We start from the raw sequence: 17910 nt of genomic DNA, 5'->3' as shown, positions 1-17910 counted from the left end.
TATCCTCACTGGGAGACTGATCATACCAGAGTGTAACTTTTCCATCAGGCTAGACGAGGGAGCTATTCGTGGTTATCCTCTCCGATGAACGCAAATGCGGGTTAGTTTCATCAAATACTCTTCCACGAAGGTGAATTTTTTTCAATACCTACGCCTGGAGTTCTGGATCGTGTTCAAAATTATAAGGCGATGGAGTGAACATCGGTAGTCGTGAATTCAAAATTAAGTCAGCTGATCAGCAGAGGTTATAAAATAAAATCCTGTATTAGAGTGTATTAAAATAGATACAATACAATGATTGAATGAATATCTTGATTGACATTAAATTAAACGTATGCATGATAGCAGCATATTAAAATGACCAGGTTAAAATTATGTTTGCTTTTATTGAGCATTTATAAGATGAAGTCTTAAAAACATTCCGACATTTGGATCACCCATCAGCTAGACTCATTATCACTTTACTGATGCCATAAACGACCAATCAATATATCGTAGAATTAAAGCAGAGTTCCGAGAAGAATTAAGACTGAATAAAGGTAATATGCTCCCAAATGAACTGGTTAGTCGTTATAAAGAGCTCATTCAGTGCAATTGTTTTTGATTTTTCTCTTCTAATGACAGACTACAAAGAAACAAAACAAAGAAAAAGTAGAAAAAATAGCAATAAAAAAAATGAAGAAAAAAAGTCAGTGACTTCGCGAATCATCACAATTTGATGGTATATAGAAAATATGAGCATGAATCATTCAAATTTTGATATTAGTGTAATAAGTAAACTGTAAAAAAATAACCGTAAATTCCACAGGAAAAAAAACATATTTTTAACTGAATAAAACTGTTTAGTGAGATATATACATATTTTTTACTGTTTTTAAACGTTACCCGCTCAAGGAGAAATTTCCTTTTACTTTACAGACTTTCTCCGTATGTTTGAAGGTTCATAGCTGTTTTTCACCAAGCAGTTTTTCTTCGTTTTTCTCCTTAATCATAAGCGAATGAAAACTGTCAATTCAATTTTTAGTTTCAAACATGCAGTTTTGATTACCGTGAGATAACTTCTTCTTTTTTCAAATTATTTTGCGATTATTTTCTTTATTCGTTCTTACATTTCAGAATTATTTTCAGGTTTTGAACATCGTGTAAATGAAACTGAGATTGAACTTTATTGTCAAGTTGGTACTCTAAATGATTATTATCTCTCTTCTCTATAATTTTTCGGTGATATAAATTAAGGTAAATTACATTTTCATAAACCAATACAGTTTCAGACATTTTTACACTTAAATATGATTTGAATAAGTAAGAGTTTTAAAATAAAAATAGTCAAGATTTTAATTCATGGATAACCACCATAGCTGCCATGCCTTAGGGGACAGAGCTCTCGCCTCTAAATAAGCTCGCCTCTAATTCCGGTGTTGATAGATCATGCAGATTCTGCTCTCGGCTACAATGATGAAGTTTTATAGATATTTTGCTAGTTAAAGTAACAGAATTTTTTGCTAAAATAACGCGATTTATTTGTTAAAATATCAGTACATATCTGTTACAAAAAACACCTGTCTTTAAGTAACAGTATTTTTTCTGTTAAATAAACAATTTTATACTGGAACAACAGCTGGCAGTTTTTTTATTCTACAAATTTAACAGGCTTTTTTATAGTATAAATATTTCATATAAAAACAAGCATTGACCTTTAATCATTGACCATAACATGCACATATCATAACTCAGATATCGTTGTGATAACACATGAATAACTGTTTCGAAAAAGAAGTATTTACAATTTAACCATGGAATGTATTTAAAACATTTAGTTTTTTTAAATTCTTTGACTCTGAAACATAAAATATCCCTGCGTGCTTCGGTTTTGTTATATTCAAATTGAACCTTAATAAGTTAAGAATAAGATACTCATGTCATTATAACCAGACTTTATTTTTAACACTACTGAAAAATTCCTTTTAATGATCATAGAGCAATTTAAAAATTTTTATTGATAAAATAATTCTAGAAAATTATATTTAAACTTGCTAATGTAATTGATTGCATGTTTAAGAGACATTAGATAAACCACATTTCAACTTTTCCTTTTTTTTAAAGTTTTATAGCCTTTTGTGCTCCATTTTATTCGAAACTTCCTTTACAATTTATTCAATGTAGCACAATATTAACTTTAAATTTTTTGTAACGGTTTTTTCAATCTTATTTATTCAAAAATATTTGCAATAGCATAAAGACTTTTTTTCTAAATCTGATACATTTTAGAGTATAAAGAGTATGCGATAAAATGTAAAATGTATTACTAAATCCGTCATTTAGCAAACATTTGATTTCGCAAGCTCTATTGACTCGGATCATGCCTTTCCATAAAATAGTTTTTTCTCCTCTAGTACTGTTCAAACAAAACTACAAAAATATAAGAGGTTGACAGTTTTTGAGTAAATTCCGATTCCAACCAAATGGATTTGAACAAACAATTTTAAATTCTGTTATAACAGATTTTTTCCTATTCATTAACATTGTCCTTTTGGGAAGTTATCTACTGATTGTTTTAGATCTTTATTTTATTAAATACAACAAATATCTTTAAATGCAAATTATAGGTCTAAGTCGCTTTTCAATTTCAAGAAAAGAGAACTCAGCAGCAAGTTTACTTTCAGATAAGTTTTTCACTTCAGAAAGGTCTCAGATGAAATCTGATCATTTCTTTAGTCTAATAACGTGCTTGGCAATGCTAAACAAAACAAAAAGTTTATTCCAAAACTCCTCCGATATGTGGTGCTGTAATAGAATATAGACAAGATTTATGTAATTTAATGTTATGAATGTGAAATAAGTTATAAATGTTAAATAATGTGAAAAGCAACATTTATCCTGCCCAATATGACTCACTCATATGATATCAGCAATCTGCTCTAACCACAAAACCATATTTTCCACTGTAGCAAATGCTGGCACCCGTTAAACAATTATACCATTAGCGCTTTTCATGCAACGTAGACATGAAGGGCAAAGCAGTAACTGATGCTACGGCAGATTAGTCATTTTTTATTAACAAAGTATCGTTAATATACTGGCACATCACATCTGTATGGAAATATATATCATTCATGTTAGGGCGCCATCTATTTACAAATTTCTGTACATAACCGTTTGATCTAATAAATATCAAGCGTATCATTTTGATTATCTGTAGATCAAAATGTAGCTCATTTGGACCAACAGAACACCTTCGACACTTATAAAACTACAATGGTCAAATCTTGGAAATTAAAGAGCATCTTTAAAAATGCTCATTTTTTGCTTGTATTTTGATTTAGTTTGTATCGTGGTGCATAAGTAGTCGTTCTCAAATAATGTCACGCTTGGAAGCATGAAAATTCATGCACTGAAAAAAAAATGAACTACTAAAATATGAAACAATTTACGGTATTTTCTTGTTCTATGGGAAACCGAAAATATGGTAATTTTCACCCTAGAGCTTTGGTGATGACTTTTGGTAAAATTACAAATAAAACATCGCTTTATTATTATGCTGTTGGATAGTACATTTAAAGAAATTGTTATCTGAAAGGTAACTTTACCAAAAGAGTTGTAAATTTAACAATTCTATTATGATTTGAAAGAACGCAAATATGTTCACTTTGATTTTAATTCTTTATATTTTATTAAATCATCTTTAACTTCGGTTTTAGGGGATTAATTCATTTTCCATTTCTGTGTAAACTATAAACGCACATCTACCAACCTTTAAATAATTATAATAAAGCGATTCTGCAAATATACAAATGTCTGGCAGGCCTGAACTAGATCAGTAACTCAACTGTTGCATTTAATGCTGCTTCAGCAATCCAAAACGGATTGTTAGAGAAGGGAAGATTGAATTCCTGAATATATACATAATTTATATTTATTTATTTACTGCCACACATACATATGTAGTTTTGTGTGCTTATTACTATGCATGACTTACGACATCAACATCAAAACATGGCTAAGGAGATCAAAAGGAAGTATCCATTGTTACAACAGAATTAGAACCTGAAATAGTGATGTATTTTTGTAATGTCCTTCTCTAATTTAAGTTATCTGCTCTTCAGCAACGAAATAAAATTGTTTTACATACAGCAGGCTCATGTGTGCAAAAGAAGAATCGCTTGTAAGGACATGTCAAATTGAAAACGAATTGTTCAAATTTGAGAAAGATAGAACAAAGTGACAATACGGTTTATGGCGCAGTTCTGAACACTTCAGAGAATTTGGAGGATGGACAATATCTCTCTTTCTGTAGGGCTTCAGTAATCTTTAATATTCAGTTGTTTTACTTGCAATGAATCCAGAGATAAAAATCATAACAATTAAAATCTTAAAATTAAAAAAAATTAACTTAAAATAAACGTTTCGCTTCGAAGAAATTTCTTGTAATTTCATCAAGATTTTTGACACTATGGCATAATCTGGAATGTTCTTATTTACCATAAAACATGCTGCCTTTTCTGCTAGAATTTTTTTTGTTGCAATGGAAAGTCTGTTTCTTGCTAATTCTGCATTTTATGTAGTACATGCATACTAGAACAGAAAAGACGTTTCTCTCTTTTGAGCGCTATTACTGTGACCTCTGGCTCTATATTTTCAGATAGCACTTTTATGAGGTAAAGGAAAGAGATCATTATCAAATTGCGAAACATCAAAAAATACGAGCTGTCAGATTTTGCAAACCACGCAAATAACAGAGCGCTTAATGCATGCATGTTTTCAGTGATTAATTTTACCTTCCAAAATTTTTTTATATCTTTGCAATTACTCAACAACATGATAAGAATACTAAGGTCTATATAATACAAACGATATCAGCTCCCACAGTTATATAACTGTAATCAAAACTAAATCAATTGTTTGCATATACGGTCTAAAATTGTCTCCGATATTACATTAAAAGTTAAAGAAATCGTTTTATTACTTAAAGTTTAATGCTATCAATAATCAAAGGAGATAAAATGATCAAAGAATGATGTTTAAATCTCTGACGAATTACCTACCTAATTCAAAATTATCTAGATATTCGTAAAAATTGTGTAATTAAATTAAATTTAAATAAATATTTTGCCAAATAGCGTGTTCAACTAATGAAATTCGAAAATATTTAAAGGAGAATTCTCAAACAATATACGAATAATTCCAAAGATAGTATATTTAAGTCAAAACTAATCTGCAATATTTCATTATCTATCAACAACACAATGCTATTAAATGACCAGCGGAAGGATTTAAACTCTAAGATGATTGATGAATTTCTCTCTCTAATTGTTTATTCTATTTGTTTAAATCGGAAAGCAAATGACTTTAGAAGAGGGGAACATTGATAAATCCTCTTTCAAAAGTTATTCTGACCGCCCTGTTTTTACTATTCATCATGTTATTCCTAATTCATCGTATTTAATAATTTGTTTAACTTCAAATTGTTAAATGTAGTGGAACAAAAGAATCTAAGTTTAAAACAAACCATCATTAATCATAAATAAAAATTTTAAAAATATTAAAATACAAGCATTTAAATATATTCGGAAAACATATAACTTAATAATTTATTTATTTTGTTAGTCCTAAAACAGAATAAATTGCTATATTACTGTAATATAAATATCATATTAAACTATTGTAAAGTTTCTAACAACTAACCTTCATTTGAATACTTGTTTCCAATATTTAGTATTTAAGTATTTGATGATCAAATAATTATTATACATGAGATTGATTTGTTATACTATCTAAATTATATCTAATTTAAGTATGCATAATAATTATATTCTAATATACTGCGAATACAATTTTTCTTTCTGTTTCATGATATTTTTTAACGGAACTTTGATATTTTTACTTCGATATTTTTAAATCTGCAGTCATTTTCTCTCTCCAAACTATAAAAATATTTAATACCATTTTTCGTTTTTATTTTTTGTTGAAGTTTTAAAAAACTATAAGAAATAGGGGGTCTCATAAAAGTTGCGGCCAAAGTTAAGAAGCAATGAGTTTAATCCTGATGAGAAGCATCATCAGGATTAAAAACACATGCTTGGAACTGTCAGCATACGCCTCAAAGTTTTTTTTTCATATTTTGAACAGTTTCTTTGTGTTATAAAAATTAAAGCGCCCTAACCACGTTCAATTAAATTACCAGTTACGGACTCTTATTAATTTTCATCCTAATGAGCTGCTCTAACTTCCGAAGAAGCTTGTTCCAAAATTCACGTGACCCTTGTTATACATAACGTTTTTGAACTTGTACATTTCAACTAAAAATAAACTAAAACTTTTATCTGAAAAAGAATTACAACTTCAGGGGAAAAATTAATTTCAGATTTGAAACCCACACACCCGAATTAGGAAAGATCAGGTATTTGTATAAATGCAATAGAACATTTTTTCCTAGTGTTATTCATCAGATTTCGTTTGATACATGTCGTGCGTAGATTACTTATATTTAATAATATGCCGGTATGAAGTACTGACTAAATTATTAGCATAGTTGGACTTTAATCTAATGTTGTCAATGTTATTTGCAAAGAAACAAAACATATTTAGAATATTTTGAAGTCATGAACTATTTTTTTCTTTTAAATATTCATGTACTAGTTTTGAAAACATGTTTAGTTTTATAAGAATCTTTGTAACACAATTTTGTAAACATTGATTGCGCGTTTTAAAATTTAGCCAAAATTCCATTTCTGCTGGTAACATGCTGTTAAACATAATTTTGTTCTGAAACAAAATAACCATTTTCCCCCACACTCATATTTATAAAAGCATGAAATAAAAACTTCGCAAATAAATCTATGTTGAATCTCTGCCACGTCTAACGAGCACGTTCATTGAGAAAGTAAGTATGTCAAAATTACCATAATATGATAATAATTATACTGTGCTTCTTGCTTTATGTGAGCACCAAAGGACTCGATATTTTTCATAGCAGGGCTCTGGTAATGATTTTGGTAAAATTAACAATAAATATGGCTTTATAATATGTGATAAAATTTAGTAATACTTGGTAATTTTATCATTATACCTAATTTTTGGAAAAATTTATATTTGAATTTTGTATTTTTTACTAAATGTGTGGTAACAAGAACTATAATTTAGAAAACCAGAATCTCTGGTAATCCGTTACCATATCAATGGCAAAACTACTATATGAAAAGTTTAAATACCATATGTTTTAGTTTTATTAACCAGAAATATGCATTTTTTTTTAACAGAAATGTTATTGCCATACGTTGGTAATTTTATTAAAGTTTTCTTCTTTGCGTGACAAAGAAAGCCAAGGCAACAGGAGGTCTTAAAACGAACAGCGAAAAATAAAACTTTAAAATAACTTTTTCAAAACTTCTCTTTTTCCCTTTTATCTTTAAATTAATAGAAAAAAACATTGTTTTAATAATTTTACCAACGCTGTGAATTATATTTTTCCTACTTCAATGAAAAAGGTTAAATGACGAGATGTAGAATTTAGTTAAAAATTCATTTCATTTCGTCGCCAAGTTTAAATCTGGACGTAGTAAGGAAAGTATGCTTTCGAACATGGGCGTAATTATTTAAAGCAGTGCATACAGCTCCTGATTCATTAAATTCTGCTTTACGATCTTCGTTTATTAATTGTGTTTTTTTAAGGAAAGAAATCAAATAATCAAGTAATGAATTTTAACAAATTCGTAATGAGATTTCGTCCATTTGCACAAATCATTTGGCACCATTTTACTAAATTAGTCTTTAAAGGCTTGTAAACAATAACATTAAAAAAAGTAATATTTAAAAATAGTTTGCGCAAAATCTATGCTAAAATGTTACCACTAATTAAAAGAAACAACTGTAAAAAGGTAAAAATATTCACGACAAGATAATTAAAGGAAAATTAAATTGCTAATCATGCTTATAAATATAATCAGCTAAATTAAAATTAGAGTATAGTTGTATGGTATAAAGTGAGTTAAGAACTATACTATGCAAATTATAGTGCACTTAATATTTTCCTTTTCAAAAATCTACCTTTTTTAAATAATGTAATTTAAAGCCATAAAATCAAGACTTATTGTTTATGGAAATGAAAGATTTAAAAAAAGAAAACTAGTGTTAATTATATTCGAAAAATTAATAGTACTTGTATTTTGAAATAAAGAATACGTTTTCATATATTTGAAAGAAATTTAAAGAAAAATATACTTATAAATTTGGTTGTTTTCATTATTTTTATGCCAAAACTTTCATTTAAGAACAAACACAAGTTTAGTTCAAAACATGTAACACCAGTTTCCTGAGATTTCAACATCTGGTTCCCGAAGATTGATTTAACCAATTAGAATTTAAAATGTGGGATAATATTACAACGGAAAAACGGCTTAAATATAATTTTTTAATAGTTTCCTGATACAAAGGAACTATATCCGAAAAAAGAGAATTGAAAATTTGCTTACACTTTTAATAAGGTTTCTTAGAAACATTTCTTAAACCAAACTTTGATAAAAAGCAATATAAGATGATAATTAGTACATTAAAACGAATGAAAACGTTACTCGAACACCTTTATTGTTTTAGGACGATAATTAAATTCTAATTCACTTTGAAACTGTATTCTGAATTTAAAGATGAATTAAGATTAATTTTAGCATTAATTGTCGAAATACAAGCACTAAATTGTATATAAAATAGCAAAATTATATAACTGGAGTTTTTTATCTCAATAATTTTTTTTTCTTAATATCTGTGCATGTTTAATAGTGTATACACTATATATACTGTCTTCAACCCTCTACTAATAAAAATACCTGATAAGATCGACAAATTTCAGCAATGACCTGAGAAAATAATTTAGCTGGTGCACTTTCTAGAATTTTTTATTTGCTACTAAATATTTTGCCAGTTTTGTGTATATTATTGTTGTTTAAAAATATTTGACACCTTACAGCATTTATCGAAGCTAAAATAAAGTTGGTAAATTTCCTTAATATAAAAGATTAAATAGGCCTTTATTTAGTCTGCATTCTTTTAAATATCACATTTTTCATAACATTAAAGAATAATAATAAATAATAATATAATTGAGCATTTAATCACATCACTACAGCATCTAATCCTAGCTGAAATATTGTTGGAAAATTTACTTGGAATAAAAATTTAAATATGTACGTATTTATATTTTTAAAAACCCTATCATTAATAATCTAAGTAAATCAACTTCAATTGGCAAATGTTAGTTAAAATGTAAATATGTTAATAAATTGATACATTAAATAACATTGAGAAAAAATAATTAAAAAAAGTAGTGACAAACTATAAATTTCACAAATAAGTAAAAACTTTTTTTGAAAGTTAATAATTTATTTTGGTTATAATTTTACTTAAAAAAAAAACTATATTATAAAAATATTATGTACAACCAGTCTCAACTTCACCGGCAGCAAAACATTTATTTTGAATAGCTGTTTAAGAGTTAATATAAACATTCAAATGCTAATAATGAACTTTAAAATTAAATATTTAGCTTCAGGTCTACATTTATGACATGAAAAATAGGTTTTGTTAGATTTGAGAGTTTTTTTTATAAAAAATACAATGTTTATAACATCAGTCTGCATATAATGAAATATCGCCATTTAATTGTGCATGAAACTATAAAAAATCCATATCAAGCTTGAAACCAACTTCCCTTCAATTCCTTCTTTCAAGAAAAATGATTCATTTACTCATTAATTGCTTTCCAATACTTCTTAATAGCTTTTGTCGTTTCAACATCATAATCTTAACACCATTTTTGTAATCAATGCATCTTTGGAACATTAAGTTTCAATGATGCCAAAATAAATTCTTTTGAAATGAAGTCATTTAAAACGATGCACTCATTTTTTTAAATGCTTGGCAAGTACATAGAACTTATTTTTGGAGATAATTTCTGCCATTAACTAAGCATTTCCTTAATAGTATTTTTCAGTGCTTTTTTTATGAATTTTGTTTTTAAAACTAAACAAATTCCACATCATAACAATTAATTAACTATCCCAAGATATTATTTGAATGTTTGTTCATCATGAGTGTTTCTGCGAGGTAATTATTTTAATGGGTTGTAAATATGTCTTCATATTTGAGAAGCCTTTGGCAAGTAATCAAAATTATTTAAATGTTATTTTGAGAAAATACTTTGTATTTTTTGTTTTTTTTCTTGCCTTTCAATTTGGAAAAAAACTTGAAAAAACTTTAAAAGTGTTGGAGATGTATTAGAGAATTTTTATATGTCTTCAAGACTAAATGTACATAATTATTTTGCTGAAATGTTGAAACACACAAATATTTTTGGAAAGTTCCTTGACAAGCAAAATAAGTAATTAGAGCATGTGGCCTTTTAATCTGATTGGGATTGGTTTTCGCACACTGGGTAGGGATATTTAAAAGCTTCCGCTTTTTTTAATGAGATTTTTGTATAACCAATGCCTTAAAATATATTGCTGTTGTTGTTGGTCCTAATGGCATTTTGACAAACCAAGCTCCCCGACCATTGGCCTTTTGTAAATTAAGTCCGGAAAGTACTTCTTTTGTTTGTCAATTGAACACCGCAAGGGTGAAAGCACATATTAGCTTAGAACCCCGCGGATAGAGGGCAGCACCACTGATGCTTTAAAATATGAAATGTGCTATTTTCATTACAATACAAGAAAAAAAAGAGAGAGAGAAACTTCTAGTTCTAGTTGTCTTTTAAATTTAAATTTATTTTGAACTTATGAATTGTGCTTTTTTTAAAAAAAAATAATTAATTGCCTCATAAATTGGAAAAAACTGCCAAAATTTAGGTCTCAGTGATAATTTAGAGCTGTAACTTTAAACAGTCTGCAAATTAATGAATTAGAGCTCGACAAACTCACTGTAGAGATTAACATGAGAAGTTGAAAATATTAGTTGAATTATTAGTATTTATAAATTGAACAAGTTTAATTTAGTTGATTATCTAAAGTTCATAATTTAGTTTTAAAACTTATATTTTGGAAATTAATTTTGCCTTCGCCAAAATTTTTTCTTCTAGCATCCAAAGAACATTTAAATATTTCGCAATTTATTCATGCAATTTATTCATTCAATTAAATTTATTCATGCTGCGATTAAGTGTTTTTTTTTATAGTTATATCACTTAAATACGTTTCGATACATCGATACAGATCTTTCTCTACTCTGTTCATGGTAAATATAAAAGAATTAAATAAAATGGAAATAAATAAGTGCTCAACTTTTTAACTTAACATTTTTAACTTAACTTGAACTTAACTTAACTTGAATTTGACTTGAACTTATGTTTTTTATTATTCTCTGCCTTCAAATAGTTAACATTTTATATAAAATAGATCAATTCATTTTTTTTTAAATTATATCCAAATAATTATTTTGATTGTAAATATCTTATTTTTAATAAAGAAAAAATTAATTATTTTAGTAAAAAAATTACAAAAGTTAAAACATAGGGATTAATTCTCCAATTCAAGCTTACAAAGAACACACGTAGTTTTGATAATCAAATTTACCCGTATAACTTTATCTTTTTGATGTGTTTTAAATTTTAAAAAAAATAATATCCTATTTTCAATTCTTTATAAACAACGAAATTTGCAGCTATTAACTAGAATGAAAAAAAATCAACACAATTTGCATAAATAAAATCAGAAAATTTTTGCAACCTTTTTTCTCTGATTTATTAAATTTCATAAAATATGATAAAATTTAAAGTTACCTACCGGTCGAACTTAAGCAGACATATTTCTTATATCCGTTGTTTTCAATCAGTTATAATTTTATATAAAATAGAGCTTTTTCTTAAAATTGCATCCAAATTAGTTTTTAATCGTAAGAATCTTATTTTTAAATAATGAAAAAAAATTTATTTTTTCAATCAATTAGTACAAAAAGTATTAATTGATAAAGTACTTTAAGTACAAAAATATGAACGCATGAATTATTTCTGCAAATTAAGCTGGTACAGAACACAAATAGTTTTAATAATCAAATTTATTCGTATAGCTTTATTTTATTCATATATTTTATATTATGAAAAAAATACTTATTCTTTTCAACCTTCAATAAGCAACGAAATTTGCAAAAAATCAACCAGAATTTCATACGAAAAACAGTTTAAGTGCAATTGAACTTTTGGAAAAGTTATCTTAACTGAATGGACACAATATATCTTTTTCCAGATCATTTACAGTGTCATTGCATTGGTACTTGGGCACTTAAAAGTAACTTAGAACTTCAACTAGATCTCGAACTTACTTAACTGAATAGATTTTATCTCTTGAAGATTCTGCTGGATTAGTTGGACGAGATAAATACTGATTGGGTTCTTTTAGTTCCAGTAGTTTGAAAATAAACGTCGAGCGATAAGTAGGGCAAAATATCGCTTCATTTTGGAACTGAGCGTACTTTTTTATTGAAAAAGCATTTTAATTTTGCAAAATAAAGTTCGAAAGATCTTTAAGTAAACCGAATTTGTGCTACGTTTTAAACAGAAAAACGTTTTAAGCAGAAAATAATGTGAAAAATTCTTTTAAAAACCATGTCTTTTAAATTAACTAAATCAGAGAAATAACACATTTATTTTTCCACTTAAAACAAAGAGCGTGAGGAGCTTTACTTTCGTAAAATGGGGAAGAATATTTTAACTGGTGGAAGATGTTTTTTTTTTCAGAATTGATACTTTCTCTACTTAACTTTAGTGTCTATTATTCTGTCACTTCAGGTCAGGGGTTAAAAGTTTTGATTAATAGTGAATTTTTCATAGTAATCAAGAGATTAGTAAAAGCAGTAATGATCTCATACTGAAAACGCAAATTGAACGTGCTCATTTGCAAATGAAACATTGCAAAAAGTGGTCAAAATTTTGAGTGGAAAATATACCCCCTAAAATATATGAAGCGAGTTAAGTAAAATCTGGTAAAATAAAAATACAATTATTTTTCATTTCAGTAAGTGATTTAAAATTTCAATCTGTGACAAATTGTGTTTATTGCGGACAAGAAACAATTAACACTTATATTCACATTCGACACAGAGCTCTATTTGAAGTCTGAATGCTGCATTGCTGCAAAATTTGTCTCTTATAACTATACAAAGCAAGTTAACTGAAAAAGTGACAAAATAGAAATAAATACAATTATTTCTTAGTCAGTAAGTGTTTGAAACCCTAATTGCTGAAAAATTATGCTTATAGCTGTCAAGATATGACTGAAACTAGTTTTGTATTTTAGTACAGAGTTCTAATTTCAATTTGGGCAACCTAATGATCAAAATTTCAATTGTAAGATTTTCCCTTTCATAAAAATACAAAACGAACAATGTAAAACATGGAAAAATCAAAATTAATGCTTTTTTCCAATTTATAAACAAAAAACATATAGTAAACGTATGCATTGTATTATCTCAAAAAGTATCAGGTAATTTAAATTAAAAGCCCATTATCTTTCTATCATAAAATTAAACAGTAAATATAAATCTACTTTTCTATAATAATAATATTGACAAATCTATGATCCTCAATCAAATATTAATAATGTTAGAAACATATATAAGCATATATAAAAACGTATGTAAACTGAAAATATTAAAAACATAACACAAAGTAATGTTAGTGTTCTAATTTTTTTTAAATAAATTTAAGGAAAACAAGGTATAAATCATTATTGGTCATAATTCAATAACGTAATTTAGAGATAGACTTGATACTTCCAGTATTTACACTGCTCAATGAGCTTAAATTCCATGTGGCTTAAAAGAATTTATCATTTCTTGCTATGTCATTCATTAATATACGATTTGAGATAAATTTCATTCTGCTGTGTAAAACCCGAAACCATATATTTTAATTTAATTTAACTAAAAGAAGTATAAATGAGATATTAACTTTATTACCTAAATTTCTTTTTAAGAAGACTATCCAAACTAACTAAAATCTGCTCAATTACAAAAATAATTTGATCCAATATTTTATTTAAAATGGCGTTATATCTTACATTTTTTGAATATTGCAAATAAACGTAAAACTTATTACTAGTCTTCATGTTAATGGAAAGTCACCAAAAAATTTTAATAAATGTAATATATGTACCTATATCATATTTTTCGTGGTTAACTATTTCGCTAGATTGAACTTCAAAAAGTAAATAAAAATATATAAAAAAAAGTATTAATAATCACTATAAATCATTATAAAAAATTTTGTTTATCTGAACGCCAAAAATGGTGGTAACTACTTTTTTTACAATCTATAAAACTTAAAGGCATACACCAACACAATTATAATGTATTCTAAGTATTGATATAATTGATATTAAATAATGGGGAGTTTATTCATTAAATCATTGGTTTTATAAAAAATCTACACCGTAAAAGTGATAGTTATATTCAAGAGAATGGCATATATTTCACATTTATAAATTTTAGCTAATCATTGCATCAATCGAAATAACTTATTAAAAAAACTGAATTGCAGAATTCACTTTTAATAAATAAGAATTTAATATTGAAGTGCAGCAAATTACAAAATAAAAAATAAATATTCCAATACGCAGTATGTAGTAATTTACTCACCCCCTAATACATTGTATTGTAACGTCTAAGAAATCATTTTAAAATAAAATAAAATAAATTTCATGTATTTAAAATATATTTTGATGTATATCTAATGAAAATTATAGTTAATTATACTGAAATGATAAATAGTTCTCAATAATAATAAAACCTTTGGCAATATATATGTATTTGAATAATTTGTATAATATAGCATTCGTATAATTAAATTCGATTTATTAAATCTAAGGCCTTTCAGGCTATCCTAGTGCTATTTAAAAAGGCATATTTAAAAAAGTATATTCAGTTACATAAAATTTATGCGATTTAAATAATTTGCGATATAAAAGATAAAATTATACATTTTTTGCGATTGTTGCGATAAGAAAAAAAAAGCATTTTAATACAAATCACTATTTTTTTTAAACTTGTATATAAAAAATCGGAAATTTAGTGCAACACCTAGAAAGTTATTTTAAAGCTACTTCTTTCAGATAAAAAAAAGTCTATTTCCAACATAAAAATTGTGGTTGTAGTTGCGAGCAAATAATCAAGAAGAAATGTCTTTTAAAGACTCGTAAAATATTTTAAGGTCTTATAAAATAGATATAAAACTAAACTTAGGGAAACTACCTGTATAAAGATTTTAAGACGATTTTCTATTTTTATCGCAGTTTCAATGTGAAAAGTAGTGAGAAATTTATATAAAATAAGCTTTTCAAAATATGATATTTCTCACTTTTTCTAAAACTTTCTTACCGTGAAATTGCATAAAAACAATAAAATTGTTTACTATTTTATGTAATGAATAGAGAAAAAGGGAAAATATTAAGGAAAATTTTATAAAATGAAAATTCTATCCATTTGATTGTAATAAAAATCATGATAATCATCAGTTATTAATCAGTTATTAAAGGTTAAATTTGATACACTCTTTAAAAAGAATGTATTTCCCCTTGTATTTAAACATATTTAACACGGCATAGTAGGCAAAAATAATATGAAAAAAATACTAATGTAATGAATAGAAAAATTTAAATATGAAAAAATTGTTGCGATAGAAACATATATTTATCTTTTTGTTGTAAAAAAATAATGATTTTAATTAATTTTTATGATTTTACAACTATGAATTAAATATTTTTTGTTGGTTAACTTATCTGCGAAAAAACTTTAATAGAAACCTGTAATATTATATTGCAAAATTACAAATATTGCAAAATTGCTTGTTAAAATAAACTTCTAAAAAATAAATTTTATTCATTTTTTGCTATTTCTGTTAGTTTTTGCTATCATTTTGTTACTAAAACACTCGCAAGCAAAAATTAATTTTCATGGTTCAAATATTTGGCAAAACTCTTTCCTTACTCGTGCGTTATTTTGATATTTCTTCCATGTAGTTTTTACAAGGTTCAACAATATTTGGACTCAATTATGAAATGCACTGTACTTAGTGAGCTTGATTTACAATGTTTTTTTTCGGGATCGTATCCTGATAATGACTCAAAAGTCATTGATTCTTTTTTATAGTGTATATCTATAATTAATAGCGTTTTTCGAGTATAGCATAATGAGCGTAATGTTTTTAACAAAATTGCGCTAATTGTACTAAATTGAACTTTAAGCATGAACTCACTACTTTTAGGTATGTGATACAGTTTATTGTCCCTCACTATTATTAGTTTCTCTGTTTTAAAGACCTGTCTGTGATGCCATTTTAGACATTTCATACTTTCTAGCCTTAAAATTTCCTTTATTTCATTAAGTTTATCATTCTTAATCCCAGTTTAAATAAATCAATCAATTTTAATTCAATTTTAAAACATTTATATTCACAAAAAATACAGCAGCTTACTTTTTATTTTAATAAGAGTCTATAACTAATTATAATTCAATGCAATGATAACTAAGAATCAAAATCTGTTTTTAACCTTCCTTTTCTTAAACACAATTAACATTAGCATATATGTTATTATGTTTAGTTAATGGAATGGACGAAATATTTTGCCTTAAATCTTCAGCTAAATTATTTAAATAATAATATGATATATCGGGAGGTTAGCAGAATTGGCCTTATTTTTGGCGGTGTCCTTTTTCGATAACGCGCCTATTATAGATTTCTCCTATACTCCACAAGCGTTGATTAAATACTCTTTTTATTTGGCTTCTGATTAAACAGGACTTGGAGGATTTATCTTTCATGACCTTTTCCTATTTATATTATGAAAAAAAAATTATTTTACTTGAAATGTCTCCTGGATGACACTATTCTTTTTATTTTGCACCTCGAGTTCTGCAAGGAAATAAATTTTTCTCGTGTTTGTCATCCTGTTTTCTCCATCTTCTTCAATTAAGTACCTACATCAACTACCATATTTACCATCATACTTTCATGTGTGCGTCACCTTTTCAAATAAAACTAAGTATGTTGTAGGCTGGATTATTCTACATAGAACTTTTACTACTTTTTACTATGTAGAAAAGAGCAAAATAAAAATCAATTAAGTTCTTTAAAAGTTTTTTTTTAAATTTTTCTTGTAAAATAGTTTAGTTGCGCATATAACGATAAAAGAAATATTAAACAAAGAATATTAAGAAAATTTAAATCATTTTTATTTCCTTTACGTTTTATGATAAATAGACATAACCCAAAGAGAAATTTTAAAGTAAATCTGCATTCAACCTTCTATTTTCATGCAGCAAACTGTTTCAACTGCCAATAATGCTTTTTTCTAGGAATCTATAAAAAAAAGAGCCTACCCTTAAGTATTTCTTCTGCCTGTATATATTTATGCACATAAAGCAGGCTCACCAAAATCACTCAAGTCGTAAGATTTTAACGCTCTAGAAAATACGTTTCGGCAAGTGGATTCATGTGAAAAACATTCGAAATGAAACTTACTTCGATTTACCAATAGTGGAGGGAAAACTTACCGTAAGATTTTCCACCCAACCTTTATTCAAGACAATACTAGAGCAGCAAAACTGAAAATATCATGAAAATGGGGAAATATGCTGTTTACTTATGAATAATATATATATATATATATAACTTTTTTTCCATTTTTCTTTTGACTCCCTTGGGGCACGACCGATAATGGAAATGTTTTTTATAGAATTTTTTTTTCGTTTTACCCAGCTTCTTCATTTCTCAGTATTTACTAGTTTCGGAATACATTAAAACATCTCTTAGCAGTTTACCTATTCGATTTTGGAAATGGATACATCAACAAACTTTAATTGATTTTTTAGGCAAAGTCAGTCTTTTGCTAAAAAATTAATTTATTATCCAAAGAGTGACTCATGTTGTATAAT

The sequence above is a fragment of the Parasteatoda tepidariorum genome, chromosome 3 (genome assembly GCF_982258835.1).
Source record: "Parasteatoda tepidariorum strain Cologne lab strain chromosome 3, Ptep-v5.0, whole genome shotgun sequence".
Taxonomy (NCBI): Eukaryota; Metazoa; Arthropoda; class Arachnida; order Araneae; family Theridiidae; genus Parasteatoda; species Parasteatoda tepidariorum.
This window is presented reverse-complemented; position numbering follows the sequence as displayed.